The 20975-nt window shown below is 44.9% G+C and overlaps 1 protein-coding gene across 3 annotated transcripts in view; it reads left to right on the forward strand.

The window, feature by feature from the left end:
* The window catches only part of SPRY4 (sprouty RTK signaling antagonist 4), a 31663-nt gene that overhangs the window by 4562 nt on the left and 6126 nt on the right, over positions 1–20975 (forward strand). The window contains exon 1 of one of the 3 annotated variants that reach the window (XM_085618139.1): positions 7460–7739. The exons of the other annotated variants lie outside the window; for them this stretch is intronic. The gene's annotated coding sequence lies outside the window, so the exon portion shown is untranslated. Of the gene's footprint in view, positions 1–7459; positions 7740–20975 lie in introns of those variants that run through there. 3 annotated transcript variants of the gene reach the window in all.

Genomic DNA, 20975 nt, shown 5'->3' on the forward strand with positions numbered 1-20975 from the left:
TTGGCACCTGTCGTCAAATGCAGTTTGCTTCTTCAAAAATACAAGTGTCGCCGCAACGATACCTTTATGTGGCACACATTTTCAGTTGCTAGCTCTCATGAGCAGGGGCCTGCCCTGGGTGGTTATCTTGTAAGTGAAGCAGATGTTGTCTCAACAGGAAGAGGCAAGAGAATTGGAATTATATGGTGCTTGTGTGCATGGCATCCACTGGAGGTTCCTGTCTGCCTGGAAAAATGCTCAGAGAGGTCCCATTGCATACAGGCCTAGGAACAAGGAGTCCATCTGACTTAAGAAGCTTACGCTTGTGCCACCTTATTTAATTGCAGTTAATCCTAAATAATTAAAAAGTAGCTGTCCTCAGTGCACATGGGCTGATTCTGCTTGTGTTTCACATGTTGCTGATGCAGAGCAAGGGTGGATCCCTCCCATTCTAACTGACTGACGAAATAGCCCATTTTAAAGGCAACCCAAATGTAATTCCTTTTTACACAGCTAAAACATCTCACAATGTGGGCAGATACCAAGAATCAATAAATAATCCATTCAGAATCATGCAATGGGGTGTAACAGGGAGAGCTGGGATTGTAATTAGGTATAGTGTGTTCATAATCAATAACTTTACTGCAATATCTCCAAATATGGGGTTATAGTTTTTAATACATGCAATACTTAGAGTGCATCTCATTCCTGAGGCAGTATGCTGTTATAATCTCCTGCAGAAAATGTCCCACACACTGCACCTTTCTACTGTTTTGAGTACAATTTCCCTGCCAACTTAATGCCGCCAAATGTATGATTGCTTTGGTCATGGTTTGTAGATCGTACTCCAAAATGTATTTTTATTTCCCCTCTTTTCATTTAACAGGTGTTTTTGTCAAGTGGTCTCGGTTCAGTAGTGAATTGTATCAACTCAGATATATACAAGTTCTCTCTTAAGTTTCCCTAACACCCACCCCTGTTTTGCCAGAGGAAATTGCCATTCCCAAAGTGCAGGTCGTGCCTTAGTGATAGGATAATGCCGTAACATTGAAGCAGGTTTTCACATACTTCAAATTAATCTTTCTGTTCATGGGTGCAGCAGACTCCTCCCAACAAGGCATGTTCTTCCAATGGTTGGATTTCGCCAGTCATATCTGCCACGGATTGGACGCCAGCCGGGCTTATTTTCTTTCTCTGGAGATCAGCACATTTCATGTGGTAGGGCAGATAGATCTTTGGAAGTGCCCTGCCCCCTGCGCAGTAGTGTTTGGCCAATCACTGCTCCCTGTTATGCCCAACTTTGAAATGTGATTGACTATAAGGCCACAGCAGCCAGAGGGCGTGATATTTGCACCAGCAATAATCCACTGTGATGGAGGTTTGTCGCTTGGGACTGAGGTTGTAGCAGAAATCTATTGTGGCGATGAGGTTTATAGCAGCAATTACTTGTTGCCGTGGGGTTTGTAGCAGCAATCCTTTTTGACTGTGAGGTTTGTATCAGTGATCCCTTGTGACTGTGGAAATCTCGAACAGCAATCCCTAATGACTGAGGTTCCTTAGCAACTGTTCCTTGTGTCTGTGAGGTTTGTAGCAGCAATCCTTTGTACAGGTGAGGTTTGTAGCAGCAATCGCTTGTACTGATGAGGTTTGTAGCAGCAATCCCTTATACCGGCGAGGTTTGTAGCAGCAATCCCTTGTACTGATGAGGTTTGTAGCAGCAATCCCTTGTACCGGTGAGGTTTGTAGCCGCAACAATCCCTTGTACCGGTGAGGTTTGTAGCAGCAATCCCTTGTACTGATGAGGTTTGTAGCAGCAATCCCTTATACCGGCGAGGTTTGTAGCAGCAATCCCTTGTACTGGTGAGGTTTGTAGCCGCAATCCCTTGTACCGGTGAAGTTTGTAGCAGCAATCCCTTGTACCGGTGAGGTTTGTAGCAGCAATCCCTTGTACCGGTGAGGTTTGTAGCAGCAATCCCTTGTACCGGTGAGGTTTGTAGCAGCAATCCCTTGTACCGGTGAGGTTTGTAGCAGCAATCTCTTGTACCGGTGAGGTTTGTAGCAGCAATCCCTTGTACCGGTGAGGTTTGTAGCCGCAACAATCCCTTGTACCGGTGAGGTTTGTAGCAGCAATCCCTTGTACTGATGAGGTTTGTAGCAGCAATCCCTTATACCGGCGAGGTTTGTAGCAGCAATCCCTTGTACTGGTGAGGTTTGTAGCCGCAATCCCTTGTACCGGTGAAGTTTGTAGCAGCAATCCCTTGTACCGGTGAGGTTTGTAGCAGCAATCCCTTGTACCGGTGAGGTTTGTAGCAGCAATCCCTTGTACCGGTGAGGTTTGTAGCAGCAATCCCTTGTACCGGTGAGGTTTGTAGCAGCAATCTCTTGTACCGGTGAGGTTTGTAGCCGCAATCCCTTGTACTGGTGAGGTTTGTAGCAGCAATCCCTTGTACCGGTGAGGTTTGTAGCAGCAACCCATTGTACTAGTGAGGTTTGTAGCAGCAATCCCTTGTACTGGTGAGGTTTGTAGCAGCAATCCCTTGTACTGGTGAGGTTTGTAGCCGCAATCCCTTGTACGAGTGAGGTTTGTAGAAGCAATCCCTTATACTGGTTAGGTTTGTAGCAGCAATCACTTGTACCAGTGCGGTTTGTAGCAGCAATCCCTTGTACTGGTGAGGTGTGTTGAAGCAATCCCTTATACCAGTGAGGTTTGTTGCCACAATCCCTTGTACTTGTGAGGTTTGTAGAACCAATCCCTTATACTGGTTAGGTTTGTAGCAGCAATCACTTCTACCAGTGCGGTTTGTAGCAGCTATTCCTCGTCACTGCAAGATATGCAGTAGCAATCCCTGTGACCGAGGTTTGTAGCAGCAATCTGTTGAGGTGGTGTGGGTTGTAGCTGCAATGTTTCCTTGCAGTGAGGTCTGTAGCAGCAATCCTCTGTGACTTAAGTTTGTATCAGCGATCCCTTGTCACTGTGATGCATGAAACTCTGATGATGCTGAATTTTTTAAAGAAAATTCCAACTATTTTGTCCATTTCCTAGATGTGCGCTTGAGGCCTGCACCCCACCATACCACCAGAATTCCTGAAAAGTTCGAAACTCTTCTATAGTGATTTAAAGAGTTGGAAAAATGTGTTTAGCTGGTCTGATGGGATGGCTCAGCAGAGGTCTGTGTTGAGTCTGCTGGTCATGTCACTCAGAAATACTTATATGGTCAAAAACGGGATTTACTTGGGATGCTGGGATCTGTTGCTTCTGCTACCTCTTGTCCTATTGGCGGGTCCTCACAGAGAGGCTGGACTACGTACCGGCATCTGAAGACACTCGCTGCATATGTAACAAATTCGAGGAATTACAACTATGTGTAACATGAAGACGCAGTCTAGTATTGAATATGCAGAAGGCTGGTTGTTTCCCCGGAGCAAAAAACGCGTTGTTTGAATAAAGAAAGAGTTCTTTGATTCAAACCAGGTGTGCCTATGTGACTGACTCTGCCCCAGCCTCACATGGCAGGCTCCAAAGTCAATGCTCAGTGCTGTGCTTGTGTAGTATGTTTGTCACATCATGCAACACGTGATTCTGTGTGTTCTACAATCTCACCTGTTCCTTTAGCCCTCGATTGTTCAGAAGGGCTCCATGTCCGCTACTGAGTTTTTGTTATTATTGCACGCAGGATTTTAATTGCTGTGGCTGCAAAACTCTAGCAGTACGTTCTTTATTAATTGCATGACTGTGAAGTCTTAGACAGTTCGCCGGGACCACCTCGTCAAGTTGTATCAACCAAGTGCCTGTTTTGGATGCCCGCTCTCCTTCTTAGTGAAGTCACTCTCTAACTGGCGTGAGATTCCGTCGAACCCTGTGCCGAACAGCCAGGGTCTGGAGGGTTACGTTACGTCTCCTTTTCCCTCACGTATCACGCACATGTGCGCATGCGCAAGTGTCTGGACCCAGCTTTGTTTTTGGTTAGCAGTTTCTGGCTCCACCGCTAGGCGGTGGAAGACTTAAATCGGTTGGACATGCGAGAATCACAAAGATTATGAGTACTAGTTATCATGTAGTTACCTTGTGCATCACGTTCTGCTTGCCCATATTACTTGATTTGTGATCTAGCATTTCGTGCTGACATTGTTTTCGTAAAAGCTTCTTATGTTGACCTTCCCAAGGTGTCTTACGGTGTGATAATGTGTGTGGTACTGTAAGATCAACATAGATTTCGGAAATAGAGCCGCAAACCCGCTATGAACACACGTTGAACAGTTTTAAGTGTCATGTGGAATTCAAATTGAACAAGCATTGGCAAAACTAAAATGTCTGGCCTTGGTAAACTGGTGCAGTTGTTAAAGTTTTTTTTTTTTTCTTATGTTGGACGAGTATGTCACAAAAAAAGAAAAAAAATCTGACCTACACGGGATAGCCCTACGCTTGCAATACATTTTTATTAAGTTTAATTAAAACATAATAACCATTTCATATAATGGTAATACAACTAGGTGCTGCCTAGCAGACCGATTTACTCAGAGCAGGTATAGAAACCCCTAACAGTTTAAATGAACATTATAGTGAAATATGATTCTAATTATTACAAATACAATTACATATTACATTTCAATTAATATAACCTGAACATATAGTTTAAACACATCAAAATGACTAAGAAAAAGAAAAGAAGGTTTTTAAAAAAACGGTAAAGTATTTGTCCACGTCTCTGGCACTTCTTTTTTAGGCGGATGCGCACATGTGGTTCAAAAGATTGTCCCTTACTCTGCGTGTAAGAGACCAGTGGCTGGAGTGGGCTGACCCATTGCTCCTTGCTGTAGCGGGTAGAAACTAAAAGGGAATTACAGTTGGCGAAACCAATGAATAAAGAGGGTTTCTCCAAAGTCCCTCTGTATATATGATTGCATTTTTAATTTTTAGGATTACATGAGGCTGGCAAGACAGCACCACACCTAAATATAATACACAGCTGTATGAGGAGCTAATGGCCCATCTATTAAATTGTAGTGTCAAGCATGCCTCCCTTTGCCCTTCTGTCTTAATATTGTCATCTACTTATGTTGCTATTAACAAAGTCGTATGACGCTTACCTTGCTGTACGAACAGACATAGCAGAGAAGTATCCTTAGTTATGTGCCTGAGAGACAAGTTTGAGTTCTGAATGGATGGAATACACCACCATGATGTATATTACTTGTGAGTCATTCTTTTCTGGAGTTTTCAGACCGACCTATTGGAAATGTTCATGCTGTTGCTAACTACAGTGTCGTGACCCTGTGCCAACTGGTAGTTATATATATATATTGGTCAAGAATAAAACCAAAGCTGGATAGCTAGAGCATCTCCTGTGTCGGTGTCCGGTTTTATTTAAGTCGGGTTTCGGGTCCGTGGTCGTCTTTCCCTGTGGATTGGAATTTGAAGACGAAGTTCCTTGTATATATATATATATATATATATATATATATATTATATATATATATATATATATATATACTTATACATATATTATCTACTGGCGGTCGCCAGTAGATAGTTCTAGTTAGGACCGTGTTTCCATAGGAAATCTGAAAATTCTAGTTTGAATAACTTTGGCGCCGGTTGACGAATCCTCGCGAAATTTTCAAAACTAATGGGGCGCTCCGCTCAGCTCCTACCCTGAAAGTCTCGGAGTGATTTGTCAAGCGGGGGCTGAGAAAGAAGGGGGGTCCCAAAATGCATTTTCCCATAGGACCTTTAGTCGAAGGTACAGCCCGAACGGCTGAACAGAATTACTTGAAATTTGGCAAAGAGGTAGTCCTCAGGTCAGGGATGTGCCTTTTGCATATATGGAGTCAATCTGTTCAGTAGTTCCTGAGGAAATTGCAGTTAAAAGTACATAAATATCTATAGGCGCGCACCATGCGCGCACGGTGCCGTGCGCGAGCGTAATTCTGATTGGTGGTTTCATGTCAGTCAACGTTCGAAACGGTCGAAATCAGGAAGTGTCGGCCGCCATTTTGTGTGTTTTGTGTGTGACAGTGAAAAAGAAAGGTGGAGAACTTGAAAAGGGGGCAGGGTAGAGAGTTCCTGACCCCCTAGCCTTTGTCAGGGGGTCCCTAAAGGTCCCCGAAGGGTGAAAAAAACATTTTTTTTTTTTTCAAAAAATCGCGGGTTGCGCGCACCGTGCGCGCACTGTGAAAAACCTTAAAAAATATATATATATATAAAAAATATAATAAAACATACATAACTTAGCATTTAAAAAACCTTACAAATTCACTTAAAAAACCATAGGTTTCACACACGTTATAGTTAGGAATTAGCATTTAAAAAACCTTGCAAATTCACTTAAAAAACCATAGGTTTCACACGTGTTATAGTTAGCTGGACATTTCACTCGTAAAAAACCATTGAAATTCCCCCGTTATAGTTAGTTCAGATAACTATAACTCGCGCGACCGCCACTCTATCACAAGGATGATGTCATCAGTGATGAGTGATGCCACTGACCATGTCATGAGTGATGTAATATGTGACGTCATGAGCAGTGGATTGCGGGCGCGCGAGTTATAGTTATCTGAACTAACTATAACGGGGGAATTTCAATGGTTTTTTTACGAGTGAAATGTCCAGCTAACTATAACATGTGTGAAACCTATGTTTTTTTAAAGTGAATTTGCAAGGTTTTTTAAATGCTAATTCCTAACTATAACGTGTGCTGAACTAGTCCGTATTGTTCTTTGCATTCTGGTACTTGCATATTGAATGTTGACTTGACTAAGGAAACTACGTGTAATAGTGTAATAGAGGTTGCTACCCAGCTCAATGGTTCTTGTTAGAGTTGTGCGGAATTTCCGAAGTTGTCTTTTGACATCTGTGTGACGTTTTATCATTTAAAACATAGCCAGTTTTTAAACAAGCTTGTTTTATAAGAACGTTCAAAAATACCTAAAAAACGTAAGTTTTGCGGGAGGAAACAAAATGTGACGAACATTGCAGCGTCGCGAAGTTGCAGTGTGTCACCTTCGCCAAAGCCCCCGCTGAATTTAAAATTCGGATACATTATTAACTCTCACCCTCTCCACCTTTCAAGGTCCGGCAGGGTTTGAACTTCTGACCTTTAAGATGCAGACCGCCCTACAACAAGCGGTGTTTTATCCACCCTGGAGCTACGCGTTATCACACTTCGTTGTTTATTTATTTAAGGTTTTTCACGTTTTTTTGCATCACACTTGCAATGTCACCTCTAGGTGTTTCTAAACTGCGGAGAGATCCCCTTGACCTGAGGTGCCGGGGACGGTGGGGGAGGGGCTGGGGGGAGTGAAGGCATACAGTAGCTGTTTGGGACCGTCGCCTCCCCCCGCCCCGCCCCGGGGCCAGATTGGCAGTTGTCGAGCAGCTGTGCGGGCCGCACTGCCCCAGACACCTGATTAAACAAGGCGCAGGGGCCGGGCCTTTCATGCGGGTTATGCGCCTGTATGTACTTACCCACAGGAAGCCGCCTTGAACTCAGGCCCGGAATAATCTCCACAGGAAACTCGCAATTAGATTGCGCGGAGCCCTGGGACTCTTTATAGCTTGGGAAGTCCTGTCACCGGTTGACGTGATGTCAGGCCGGGTGCAGTCGTTCACCCTGCACTGTTGCGGTATCACAGAAAGGGAACAACTGGCTGCTGGGAAGGTAGCTCGGTGGGCTGCGCGCCTGCGGCAGAGATTTGTAAAACTATAATTTCTGCTGAGCCCAACCATTCATCCTTCCGAGGACGATAAAATCAGAACCATGGTGAGTGGAAAAAAAAATCCATAAATTCACACGGGACACTTTGTTTTGTTTGTATTTTTGTGTTAACTCGTCGTTTTACCAAAAAATCCAACTTTTTGTTTTCGGAGGACCAGTGTACCTTTTTGACCCTTAAACAAAGTACTTTGACGTCAGTGAGGTGGAGGGAGGGCTGGCGGGGACATTCTTGTGAGGAGTTTGTGAAGCGAGTTGGACCGACGACGAGGGAATGTGAGGGGCTGGCCCTTTACACAGTGCTTTGTTTCTTAAGTAATATCATGTTTATGTGTAGATTCACCGAATATCCATGTCAGTTTTTTGTGCCCGGTGATGTGTAGGTCTGGAAGTTCAAATGACAGCTGGTTGGGTGTGTTGCTCATGAGACTGGAACAGTTAGCAGATACGATAAAGGGCTATAGCGCCAAGAGCCATAGCGCCAAGACTGGCCCCAGAGAGGGTGAGATTAAAAGCAGCTGCCTAATGGCCCCGTGTTACACGTGACACTTTAATCAAGCCTCGCTTTTTAACCAACGCAGTCTGCCGGGATGACCACCTCGCTGTATGTCCATCACTCACACACTTTTGCTATAAGAAGTGTTAATCTAATTAGGTCAGTGGAAGCGATCCAGACGGGAGCACCCAAAATGCATTGCGGTCACATGAAAGTCCCAGACTGGAAAAGGTGTCGGCGATAACATGGTGTGAGGTGGCCTTCCATCCATGCTGGGCGTGTTTGTAGGTGCTGGGAATCAGGGGTGGAGGGGGGGGGGGCACCCCCTCCCCTCCCACCCCCACACCCTTTTACGAAAACAATGTCAGAACGAAATACTAGATCACAATCTAATAGGCCAGTCCAATCCTTCTTGAAACCCAAGTTCTGATATTGTGTTCGTAAAAGCTCCTTATGTTGACATTCCCATGGTGTCTTACCGTGTGATAATTTGTGTGGTACTGTAAGATCAACATATATTTTGGAAAGGGAGCTGCAAACCCACTTTACGGAATAAAAACTGAACAAGCATTGGCAAAACTAAAATGTCTGGCCTTTGCAAGCTGTAGTCGTTAAAGTTTATTTTTTTCTGTTGGACGAATATGTCACAAAAAAATAAGAAAATCTGACCTACACGTGGTAGCTCTACGCTTGCAATACATTTTTATTAAGTTTAATTAAAACATAGTAACCATTTCATATAATGGTAATGCAACTAGGTGCTGCCTAGCAGACAGCCTAATGGGCTGGTCTGACAGGCCAGTGTGTGGGCCGCATTTTGATTGTTTGTGGGCCTGTTTTATGATTTACTGGGCAGGTTTTTACTGTTGATTTCCAAGATATTAAAGCAAACATTGCCTGCAACATCCATGCACACATACCTCCATACCTTGCATAACACTCATACTGTGTGACTTTACAAATTCAAAACAGCCCCAATTTGCAAACATGGGTCCCTTTTTTCGGTAACTCACTAACGGCACTTTTATTCTGGTGCCCGGGCCTATTTTGTGTCTCAGCCTGACTGGGTACCAGATGCTCCTTGTCATCAGAGAGACCTACTGTCTAGTACCTGGGTTTCTATTGCTAATCCTTTATTTTAAAGTCCAGTTTCAGTGAGCTAAGGCTACAACTCCCAGAATGCAAATGGAACCCCAGGTTGTTAAGCAGCACCCTAGGAGTTAGTATCCTCTTAGCCATATTTCTTCTCGATCAAGTAGGTTTATGATTATTGTTCACCCAGCGGCTAAAAAGAAATCGCATTCTGAAACTACTGCACTCAAACCAGTTTAAAAACGCAACTGGGATGTTCTCTGTAGCTGTCCACATATTTATAAACAGTTATGCCACAGAAACTAGATTCAGCAGAATCCCAGACCCAGTTGCTGGTAGATCTTTTAAATTCCATCATGGCTACTCCGTGCTCCTCGACCTCAGAAGGATGACAGGATCAGCCTGTTTTGCAGGGGGGTCGCCGTCTCACTTGCTAGACACACATTGTCTCTAACTCAGGAGCTCAATTTCGGTGCCATCCTCCTGCAAAGAGATTGTCCGCATGTTCACAGTGCAAGACAGGAGCCCATAAAAAAAACTCTCCCACGCCCCCACCCTCCGCTGACTGCTGTCTAGGAGACGAGGGATATTTACCCTCAAGGTGTACATTCCTAATTTGACCAGGAGATTACTTTACTGGTTTCCTCATCCGGCTTGCTGAAGAAAGTCCCTCTCACAATAATGCCATGTCACGCGACCTTTACAGCGCGCGCCCTTTGGAAGCAGCATTCCTCTTTCATGCTTCTTTTTGCTAAGGGGCAAACAAGCAGTTGTGCAAAAAAAAGTGATTGCCACAGACCGGATTTTCTTGTCAAATAGCAGGAATCCTGTCAAAGGCTTTTTTGATGTAAGACTTCCAGTAATTTGCAGATTTAGGCATTGTTTCTTGTTATTGCGTTAAACTTGGCGGCGTTTTCTTTATTTGTTCACAGTGGTTTTGTAGCGTTTTGTGCGGCGCATTGCCACCACCTCACTCACACACATGGGTTGCTGAAACATACCACTGGAAAAGGAATAAGATATTGAGCTGTGTGAGTGGATAACATTTACACGAATTATATGCATGATTGATTCAGGGTTGTCCCACTCTTGTCCTGGAGGACTGGATCCAGGCCAGATTTTTAAGATGCCCGTTGATTATATGTAGTCCTTCCGTACAGGCTCGAAGTATGTAAATGTATTTTATTTGGATATCCTGAAAACTTGGCTTAGGTCCTGAGTTGAGTTGATGGACCCTTTTATAGCATCAGCCACCATTTTGTTGTTAACCTATGGCCTACCCCTATTGCTTGATTAGTGTAAACTCCACAATTCTCTTATGCAAGTAAGTCGGGGGGGGGGGGTTGGGACACCATGATCTCCTGAAGAAGGCGCCACCTGGTATTAAACACAGGAGTACACATTTGTGTTGGTTTTAAGAGTCCACATCGGTTCTCACAGTAAGTGTTGCTCTTTGGTGCAGTAGGTCCACTGTCTGTGTCAGTTTATCCTGTTGGTGGGCCTGCATAAGGAAGGTAAAACCTGGCATGGCACCATTCAGATGGCGATGGCACCAGGCAACCCCAGGCCTGCATGGGTGGCCCTGTGGTCAGATTCTTGGCTGTGGTACATTTTAGTGCTGTCCCAAGCCGCCCTCAGTGTGTGTGAACCTTGCTTGTTGTAGGGGACGGTGGGCCTGAGCATGCATCTGACCCTAAAGGTGTGGATTTTCAGAGTAGCAGGGTCCCTAACTTCACCGAGTGAGTAGTGGCAGCTGTATAGTGCTTCACCACCAGTTGGCAGCGCCTACCTGCTGGGACTCCTGAGTCAGAAGCTGAATTTCTCTCCGCAAAGTTAGCCTAGACTGAGCTTGAGGCCACTCGGCTGCGAGAGGCGCACTGCGCCTTGAAGAATACCTCTTGCCTTAGAAGCCAGAATGAAGTGGGGTACATGCTTTATCTAAGTTTAGGGTTCCAGATGCCTGAGAGGAGCGTAACAGATATGTTTTTGTGCCTGATATGGAGGGCAGAGCCATAAAGACACCTGTAAAACAGACAACTGCTTTTTACAGGCTATTGCAGTCTGCCCGAGCCTTCCTGAGGTCTTGAAAGGCCGGTCTCGAAGTCTTCAGACTCTGCCTGAGAATTAATCACTCTTATTCCTGAGGTACCCTGCATTGGGTTATTGAGGCTAAAACAAGTGACTTAACCCAGCAAGATGCATTCCCACCTGTAAAATGTGGTGAGCGGCCTCTGAGATGCTGGCACCTCACAGATTTTATTTTTATGTAAGAGTTTTAGATGGTGGCAAAAACTGAAAGGTGAGCACTTTAAGGACAGCAGTGACACAAAGTGCCGAACTCAGAAAGATATGAGCACTTTAAGTAGGACAGCAGTAACACAAAGTGCCAAATTCTGAAAGGTATGAGCACTTTCAGAAGGACAGCAGTGACACAAAGTTCATACAGATAACCGAATAACACAAATTAGATGGTCAACGCGACAATTTTAGAATTGGCATTAGTTACATCATAGCAAACTATGGGAGAAGGGGAACCAGGAAAGAGGGCAGTGAGAATTCTGAAGAAGTAAATAATAAAAGATAAAGGTCAGGGTATTCTTAGGAATATTCATAAGTGTACAAGTACATAACAATACACCAAATGCCCCTCCTCCAAGCTTTACCCCCCTCCCCTGGAGTTATGCGAGATTTTGGGATAATCAAAATGGGTGTGGATCCGAAGGTTTAGACAGAACCTGGTGCAAACTCATGAATGTTTTTTTTTTTTTTTTAAAGCAATAACCATTTTTAAAAATGCTAAATTTAGGCTCAGGAAAGGAAGCGTGTGCTGTTAAAGGGACTGAGAAGCAGCTGCTTGTGGTAACATGCCCTTGGAGTGGTGAGACAGTTCAAGGAGTGCCTGACTCACGCCAACAAATGCCATTCTGTCTGCGAGCTCAAAGGCCGACTAGAAAAGAGTCTGTAGACCCAGGGTCTCTGTGTTCTGTGTAAAGGTACCCTCACCCCCTCCACCTCTGTGGACTGTAGTCATGCTGTGCCTGCCTGGGCCACCTGTAATAGCAGCACTGGCCTGCGTCAGGCAGGGCCGGACTGGACATTCTGCCACTTGGGCATTTTCCCAGCAGCCTGGAGTGCTGCCTTCTGGCTGGATGGGCAGCAGTGGTGAGCAGAAAAAAGGGCTGTTTCAGAATGGATGGGACCAGCTATGAACTCCTTCATCGCCCCATTCTACTCACTGCCCCCTGCATTGTGGGGATGGATGGTTTGATCCATAAAGGGCAGAGGTTTAGAAAACAGGCCGGAGCTATGATGAATGCTATTTTCTCATATCAGTAGCGGGACTACTAGACAATTGCAGCTGGAAATGCTGGGGCATTATGTTTAACTGCTTGGGGACGTAGGGTGGGGCTCATGCACAATCCCAATCATATTTGTAAGATGTTTAAGTATGTCAACTGAAAAATCAATAAAGTCTGTTTAAAAAAAAAAATGGTTGGATGGTTTGAATATTGTGTGCGGGGCTGGTGTGGGTCTCTCGTCCAGCAAGGACTGCTTGAAAATGGTTGGATGGTTTGAATATTGTGTGCGGGCTGGTGTGGGTCTCTAGTCCAGCAAGGACTGCTTGAAAATGGTTGGATGGTTTGAATATTGTGTGCGGGGCTGGTGTGGGTCTCTCGTCCAGCAAGGACTGCTTGAAAATGGTTGGATGGTTTGAATATTGTGTGCGGGCTGGTGTGGGTCTCTAGTCCAGCAAGGACTGCTTGAAAATGGTTGGATGGTTTGAATATTGTGTGCGGGCTGGTGTGGGTCTCTAGTCCAGCAAGGACTGCTTGAAAATGGTTCGATGGTTTGAATATTGTGTGCGGGGCTGGTGTGGGTCTCCAGTCCAGCAAGGACTGCTTGAAAATGGTTGGATGGTTTGAATATTGTGTGCGGGCTGGTGTGGGTCTCTAGTCCAGCAAGGACTGCTTGAAAATGGTTGGATGGTTTGAATATTGTGTGCGGGCTGGTGTGGGTCTCTAGTCCAGCAAGGACTGCTTGAAAATGGTTCGATGGTTTGAATATTGTGTGCGGGGCTGGTGTGGGTCTCCAGTCCAGCAAGGACTGCTTGAAAATGGTTGGATGGTTTGAATATTGTGTGCGGGGCTGGTGTGGGTCTATAGTCCAGCAAGGACTGCTTGAAAATGGTTGGATGGTTTGAATATTGTGTGCGGGGCTGGTGTGGGTCTCTCGTCCAGCAAGGACTGCTTGAAAATGGTTGGATGGTTTGAATATTGTGTGCGGGCTGGTGTGGGTCTCTAGTCCAGCAAGGACTGCTTGAAAATGGTTGGATGGTTTGAATATTGTGTGCGGGCTGGTGTGGGTCTCTAGTCCAGCAAGGACTGCTTGAAAATGGTTCGATGGTTTGAATATTGTGTGCGGGGCTGGTGTGGGTCTCCAGTCCAGCAAGGACTGCTTGAAAATGGTTGGATGGTTTGAATATTGTGTGCGGGGCTGGTGTGGGTCTCTAGTCCAGCAAGGACTGCTTGAAAATGGTTGGATGGTTTGAAATTGTGTGCGGGGCTGGTGTGGGTCTATAGTCCAGCAAGGACTGCTTGAAAATGGTTCGATGGTTTGAATATTGTGTGCGGGGCTGGTGTGGGTCTCCAGTCCAGCAAGGACTGCTTGAAAATGGTTGGTGGTGCATGGAGGCTCAGGTGCGCGGAAGCTCTGGTGATGAACCCTCCGGCTTGATTCAGGGCGCTTTCTCATCGTGTAAATAAGGCTTTGTCAGTAAAAAAGTTGAAATGTGTGCGTGAACGATTTTTACATTATGCCCAAAAGAAAGTAGAAGTGCAGCTAAAACGTGTACGATTGGGCAACATGTATGCAACAGTAAGGGGCTGCAGTTAAAAAAAACTGCACCCCCCAAAAATTGTGATCTTTAGAGCATTCAGAACGGTTAAGAAATACCATTACTCGAGAATGTTACCTTCCCTTCCCAGTTGAGCTTGGGGTCGTGCAGGCCATGTACACATTAAGCAAATTAGCAGGTAAACGTATGTCAATTAACAAAAATGTGGTAATTGGACATATGCATAAGAAAACGGTGATTTGCATAACATTTATTTTCACCCAAACCTTTGTGGATCAATCCCAGTATTTATTGGGGTATTTGGCAATTAGGGGCGCATTGGCAAAGACTGAAAGCAGTTTGCGTCTGTGGGTGCTAGAATGGAGTTGGAAACTTATCTAGACGTCACCTGACGAGCACTTCCAACCCCCTCGTTTATAGGTCTGGGTGCTGCGCCAGCTTCTTTTACACATCTCACAAGTCTGAAACTGGAGGGGATTGCAAATGTTGAGTGTCTGCAAACGAATTATATGAAAATTAATTGCTGCTCTTTCACCACCCTTGTCTGTTTCTGCAGCAAATCGAAACTTTCCAATGTGTTTTTTGGTTTGGCTTCTGTTTTTGGCTTGTTTCCAAGAGGTCCCTCAGGAAGTCCGAAGCTCCACATGTCTAAAGAAACTACTTTGGATTCTTGGTTTCTTTTCTATAAGATGATTTCCTAACCCATTTCAAAAGTACACTTTTTAAGAGTAGAATAAACGAACTTTTCTACTGTTTCCCATGCAGTGGTCTTTTTGATTGAAAAGTTCTCCCTTTGTAGCTGTGGCTGTTGTCTGCATTGCCTGCCACCCCCGCTCCCTTGGTACTCCCGTTTTGCTTCATTTAGGCCTGACTAAGGGAGGTGTGGTCCCCCTTACCTTGCAATTTTATTTCCTATTTTATTTTGTGAATTGGGTGCGTTGTACTCATGTGTAAACTACTCCTCGTTAGTGGGTGTAGCTACTTTTGGAAATACATTTTACTTTTACAGACTAACTCCTAACTCTTGGTTGGGGAGGTACTGGTACATCATTTATAGTGCCTAGACACTGAAGGAGTACTGGGTGCTGTATTAAAACCATTGCACAAATATAAAGCAGGCTTGGGAGCAATGTGTGGTTCTGCTATGTAAATGGCCTTGGACCTATAGGATGTGCTGTAAACAATGCTGGAATTCAGCAGCGATGCCACTAGCAGCTGTGTCCTCTCCAAGGCTCCCCCTCTGAGATAGGTGATGCTCTAAGGACATGTCTGGAGTTGTTTGGTAGTGGTCATGCCATTCCACTTTCTCTCTCTCTCCCTCCCACATTTCCTCCCTCTCTCTCCCCCCCCCCCCACACACACACCTATTTAAAGAAGACACAGTCGTGCAGAGAGGGGCAGTGTTGTTTATCATGAGAGTCCTGACCTTTTCGAGGGGCTCTAGATAGTACTTTATTTCCCAGGGAGGCAACTCCCTCTGTCTGGGGGACCCTGCCTCTCCCGAGGGAGGTGCACCCCGTTCCACACGAGCTTTGCCTTTTCTCGGGCTGCTAACCCTAGTCTCAGGGGAGCCCTGCTTTCCCCGGGTACACTAGCTCCTGTCCGAAAGGTGCTCTGTCTTCCCCTGGGTTACATCAAGTACGAAACGTCATTTTAATATCTTCCATGGACGTCTGAAGCATTGATGCAGCCTGGCTTAATTTGACCTACAATTGAAGCTGCCAAACTCCTCAAAAGAGAGCTTGTCTTCGAAAAATGCGTAGGTAAGTGGGGCACGCTTGTCCGTAAGCGTCAGATAAGCTATACCGAAAATTCCTCAGCAGTCTTTACAGTAGACCATTGACCCTGCGCTGACCTGTCTGTAACCACCCTCTGACCTTTCAGTGACCCCCTCCGGCCTCTCTGTGACCCTACATGGGTCCGGACTGACACCCTTCAGTGTTTGTTCTCGTGACGCGTTCCAGTAGGGGCGAATGTAACGTTCACGTCTCTGTCCTCCAAAGGCATGCGCAAAACAGCCCATCCTTCCTTCTAGTCTCGTTTAGGCGAAAGGTGAAAAAACATGGGTGTCGTAGGGGTAATCTGAGCAGAAGGTAGCGTCATTCAACCCAACCCTGTAACAACTAAGGGGCATAAACACCCCTTCTCTGTCTGCCTTGCTATTATGCGTTCATTTAGTTTTCGCAGATTTGAGTTTGCTCTTTGTGAAACCCACCTCTGCTCTGAAGGCCATTCTTCGGTTCTAATAATTTACCTGTGCTTGCTGCCGCCGTGCCAGCTTTCTAGAGCCTAGTATGGCACAGCACAGCACCATGTATTTTGGAGGTGGTTGTGACTCAAAAACTGGCTCCTCTATGCAGATTATCACTTTCTAGCACTTTCTACTGGCTGGTGTCAAGTGCTCAGAAGAGCAGCTTCTACTCAGTGCATCAAACTAGGTCTAGTTTTTAGAGCTAGGTCTGGTCTAAGTGTGTAGACTTTTGAAACCGGATATGAAGTGCCAATCTTGGCTTCCCACACTTGACCAGACAAATAGTAGAATTCTCTATGTTTTCTGGGACCTTGAGGTGTGACTGGAAGTGAGGAACATAGCATAGGAGCAGAACGGTGCGTAGGCGCTTGGCGTGGAGAGAGAGTCCACGGTAAGTGGTGCGTGCAGCAAGGAGCGGCGAGTGTGTCAATAGGACGAGTCAAGTACAGTCTCCTTCAGGCTTCTCCAGGCTCGTGAACCACTGGTAGCTCTCCAGTCGTACCTGTAAGTAGCTCTCCAGTGTGCAGCCAACCCTACTAAATTAGAACCTTTTGCTTGGTTGAATTAATGTATGTGTACCAACATTGAGAGAGTGTATTCAAGAAGAAAATGTGTTTTTTTTCAGAACTCATGAGCTGATTGATATCTGAAGGAAAATGGGTCAATTTCCAAAGTATATTTAAAGCTGGTATTTGGGTGTTAAAATCATGTGGCATTGAGGAGACTTTTTATAAATGTTATTTTCTTGGTGCCAGAAGCATTTTAGCTATGGCTGTTATGCATTACCCATGTAGGGGGACTCCATATTGACAAAGCCTTTTTTAGGTCTCGCCTGACCCAGCGCATGCGCTGGTCTGGCGAGACTTTTTGAGAGGGCTCCAAAAAGTGCTACCAGGCCAGCCTAGAGCTACAGTGCATGTGCGCGGGCGCGCGCGCCGCTCTTTACCACGATTACTTTCGGCCGCTTTGATGTCGCGATCACTTTCACTTTCGCGGCCGCTTGGCATAGCCAATAGGTCTCGCTTTTGGGACCTTATAAGTATTTAGTTCTGCAACTGTTGCATGGCTAAACACTTATAAGGTCCCAAATGCGAGACCTACTGGCTATGCCAATGCTTGTTTTACATTATTGCTGGCAACCATGATGATGCACTGTGGTGATCACTGGTAGTAACTTTGCATATAGTGGTCACTAATGTAATATTGTCTGATGTGGACTCTGTTACAGTATTAATAATATTAGTTGCTATTGATGAGTTTCATTGAACATAAGTAGCTCTTATTACAGAAAAGTTTGGAGACCCCTGCTCCGACAGACTGTTGGTCCCAGTGTCTTGCTGCGAGCCTGCTTGGCTGAGAAGCCATTAGGATTTTAACATGGGACGAGGTGGTTCAGGAAGGCTTTACCTGGACAGTTGCTTTAACTCCTTGCACTTCGGTTGCTGTACCTGTAAAAAACCAAAACAGATAGAATAGTGTAGCATTTCTAAACCTGCACCGCTCTTTCTTAGCCTGGAAGTGCCTAGAGATGATTCAGGTGTGAAGTACAAGTCCTTTTTGCGTATTTGAGTAACACAATGTTCTCAAATGATGTAAATTTGGGGTGGCCGTAACTATTGTAAATCCATGTTGGGTAATCATGTCTAATGACTCAAAAATTAAATGAGATTCTATGAGAAGAGTGATTCGGAATTTAGCACTTTTATATTGTACATATTACAAAAATACCCTTTCGCGTCCACAATGGACACAAGGATGCATTTTGCGCTAAGAAAGAGCGATAAATGCAACAGAACATGAATAGCAGCTCGAGCAGCCACTTGCGCTCACTAAATGTGCACTCGGGGTACGATTTCTACCACCATACCCCAGCAATAGAGCAGGTTTCTAAGTGCGATAAGGCACCTTTGCATCCAAAATGGATGTGAGGATGCCTTTTACGCTAAGAAAATAGCGCTAGTTGCAACAAAACATAAACAGCTGCTCGCCCTCTCTAAATGTGCTATTACTGAAATTACTCAGATTACTCTGGCGTTGTTGAATATTTGGCAAGGCCTAGTGTAAATACAACACTCGTGATTGATAGGGCTTAGCTCTCATGAGACCTCGCACCTCCAGCTCATCAGTGTATTCTACAACGCTTTTGATTGGTAGAGCTTAGCTCTCTCATGGGACCTTGTGACTCCAGCTCATCAGTGTATTCTACAACGCTTTTGATTGGTAGGGCTTAGCTCTCTCATGGGACCTTGCGACTCCAGCTCATCAGTGTATTCTACGACGCTCGTAATTTGGTAGAGCTTAGCTCTCTCATGGGACCTTCCATCTCTAGCTCATCAGTGTATTCTAGAACGCTCGTGATTGGTAGAGCTTAGCTCTCTCATGGGACCTTCCATCTCCAGCTCATCAGTGCACTCTTCAATCAAGAGTTTTTGGTGGTGTTGATTTATTCACAAGTTTGTACTCGGCCGTTAAGCCACCAGTCACTTTGGCGAGTCCTGTAAAGGTGGCGGAACAAGGGGTCGTTAATACCAGCCTCCATTGTGTTTCAAGTAAGGTTGGTGCGGGCAATAGGTATACACAGCGCTCTTGAAAGATATTTCTGAACACACTGTTCTGTATCTTGAGAGCCTGACTCTGCAGTCGGTGAGGAGGCCTCCTTCCTACCGTACCACCTCTCCACCACCACAATTAAGCACATGGCATCCACCTAGATCCGTGCAACAAGAGTGCCCCTCTAGCTGAGGATATTTGTCTTCAGACTACTCATGGATAGCGACATTAGATTCATTGCATCTTTTGACCGAAAAGAGAATGGAGGCCTGTATGGTCTTTCCCACACTAGATGGTACCTATTGTTGCTGGGGTTTGCGATTTCGCGATGATGCATTGGTTTATCCATGGAAATACCTTTACCAAAAATATTCCATTGGTCTTGTTGACTAAGCTGCTTCAAATATCTGAGGACCCAGAGTGCTCTGCCTCCACAGCTCCCTTGTACGCCCTCTCCTTGGACAGAAGTACAAATTATTTTTTTAGCATGATTTGTAATTGTAAACAAATGTTATACACTAACAGCTTATTACTTCCATTGAAATTCTTTCCCTGTAAGTTCGTGTGAGTCTTTCTCCCCGTCTGTCTCTTTCGCTTAGTTCTTCTTTCTCTCTCTCTCCTGCTCTCGTTTTTTAAATTGATTTAAATAGAATTAATAAATAATGTGAAGGTCAGCCAGTGAGGAAATGGTACATCTAATAGAAAAACAATGTGCACTTTCTAAATTTGAACCAAGCTGTTTCCGCTCTTTGATTTAACTTTAGTTACTTCCTGTGGTCTCGTGTGTTACATTGCAGTGGAATCTCTGGATGAGTTCCAGCGTAAAATTGTACGCTTTCAGCGAAATTGGAAACAGCAGTAAGCAATGGTTTATATGCAGGCAAAACTGCTCTGTTTTTGTTAAGGTTGGATTAGACCCTTAAAGGGGAAATCAAGTCAAATGTGTTTTCTTTTTCTAGTGGTTTGTTTGCATGTTTTTATAAGGTCTTGGAAGGAGAAATGTGTTTTTCTAAAGGCAGGTACCTGTAACTAGAAGCACCCATAGCGGATTTCCTGATGTGATTTAGGGATTCCAATGGCGTTGGATCAAAGTTTTATAAGACCCTCCTTACGCAGCTGCTTGCCACGCCCTCACCTCGGAGTTACCACCATTGACATCATTTGGGCATAGCAGCTGTACCCCTGGACTTGCTGTTGCTGCTCTGGTCATGAAGGCAGCACCAGGAATGGAAAAAAAATAACAGGTGTATGCGCCCCTTTTACTTTCTGTAATTTAACTCTTTGCCCTTACCCTCAACAGCAAACAGTACGTAGTTTAGGAGCTATGGATGGGGAAAGGGGTCATCCCTTTTGTATCAGAAGAAGTGTGATGTCACTTCCGTGGGCATTTTGACGCATGGTACCCACCTTAATCAACAATTGTACTGCGATTGGACCTTTGTAAAAAGGCATGCATCACTTTCCACAAGACTTGAAGGGAAGGTCTTCTGAAAGGCAGAGGAAGCAGAGTACCTGTTTTATAAAAGAAAATAAAACTTGTTTGACTTTTGAGTTGAACGAGTCTACGGGTGGGTCAAAGGATCAATTCTGTGATGTCATGGGAGGGGGGTAAGAAAGCATGGGGCCTCTCCCATTGCCTCTAGAGTTTTGGTAAGTTTACATCCGTGACATTGCTCTGCTGCTTGTCCTTGGTATGGTTTCTACAGTAAGCAACTCCCCTCTTAAAATTCATTACAAATGCATGGTCTCTTGTTAAATGGGGAGAAGACATGATGGAAGTTTGCAATGGTTCTGTCTCCAGTTCTATGTCCTGCGACAATTGGCTTTGCTAGGCTTATCTGGCCAACACGCAGTAGTACTCGCGTAGTAGGGCACTGTTACGTTGTATCCACGATCATTCCGATGTCAATGAACTGATAATGAGCAGTGGTTTCTTCTAGGACAACTATCCTTGACAAGGGTGATGTTACATTGGTTTAGTCCACAGTTGCGTACAGTAATATGGTCATATGAAACGCATGTTGCTTGTCTTTTTCAAAT

Source organism: Triturus cristatus, chromosome 7 (assembly GCF_964204655.1).
Source record: "Triturus cristatus chromosome 7, aTriCri1.1, whole genome shotgun sequence".
NCBI classification, from domain to species: Eukaryota; Metazoa; Chordata; class Amphibia; order Caudata; family Salamandridae; genus Triturus; species Triturus cristatus.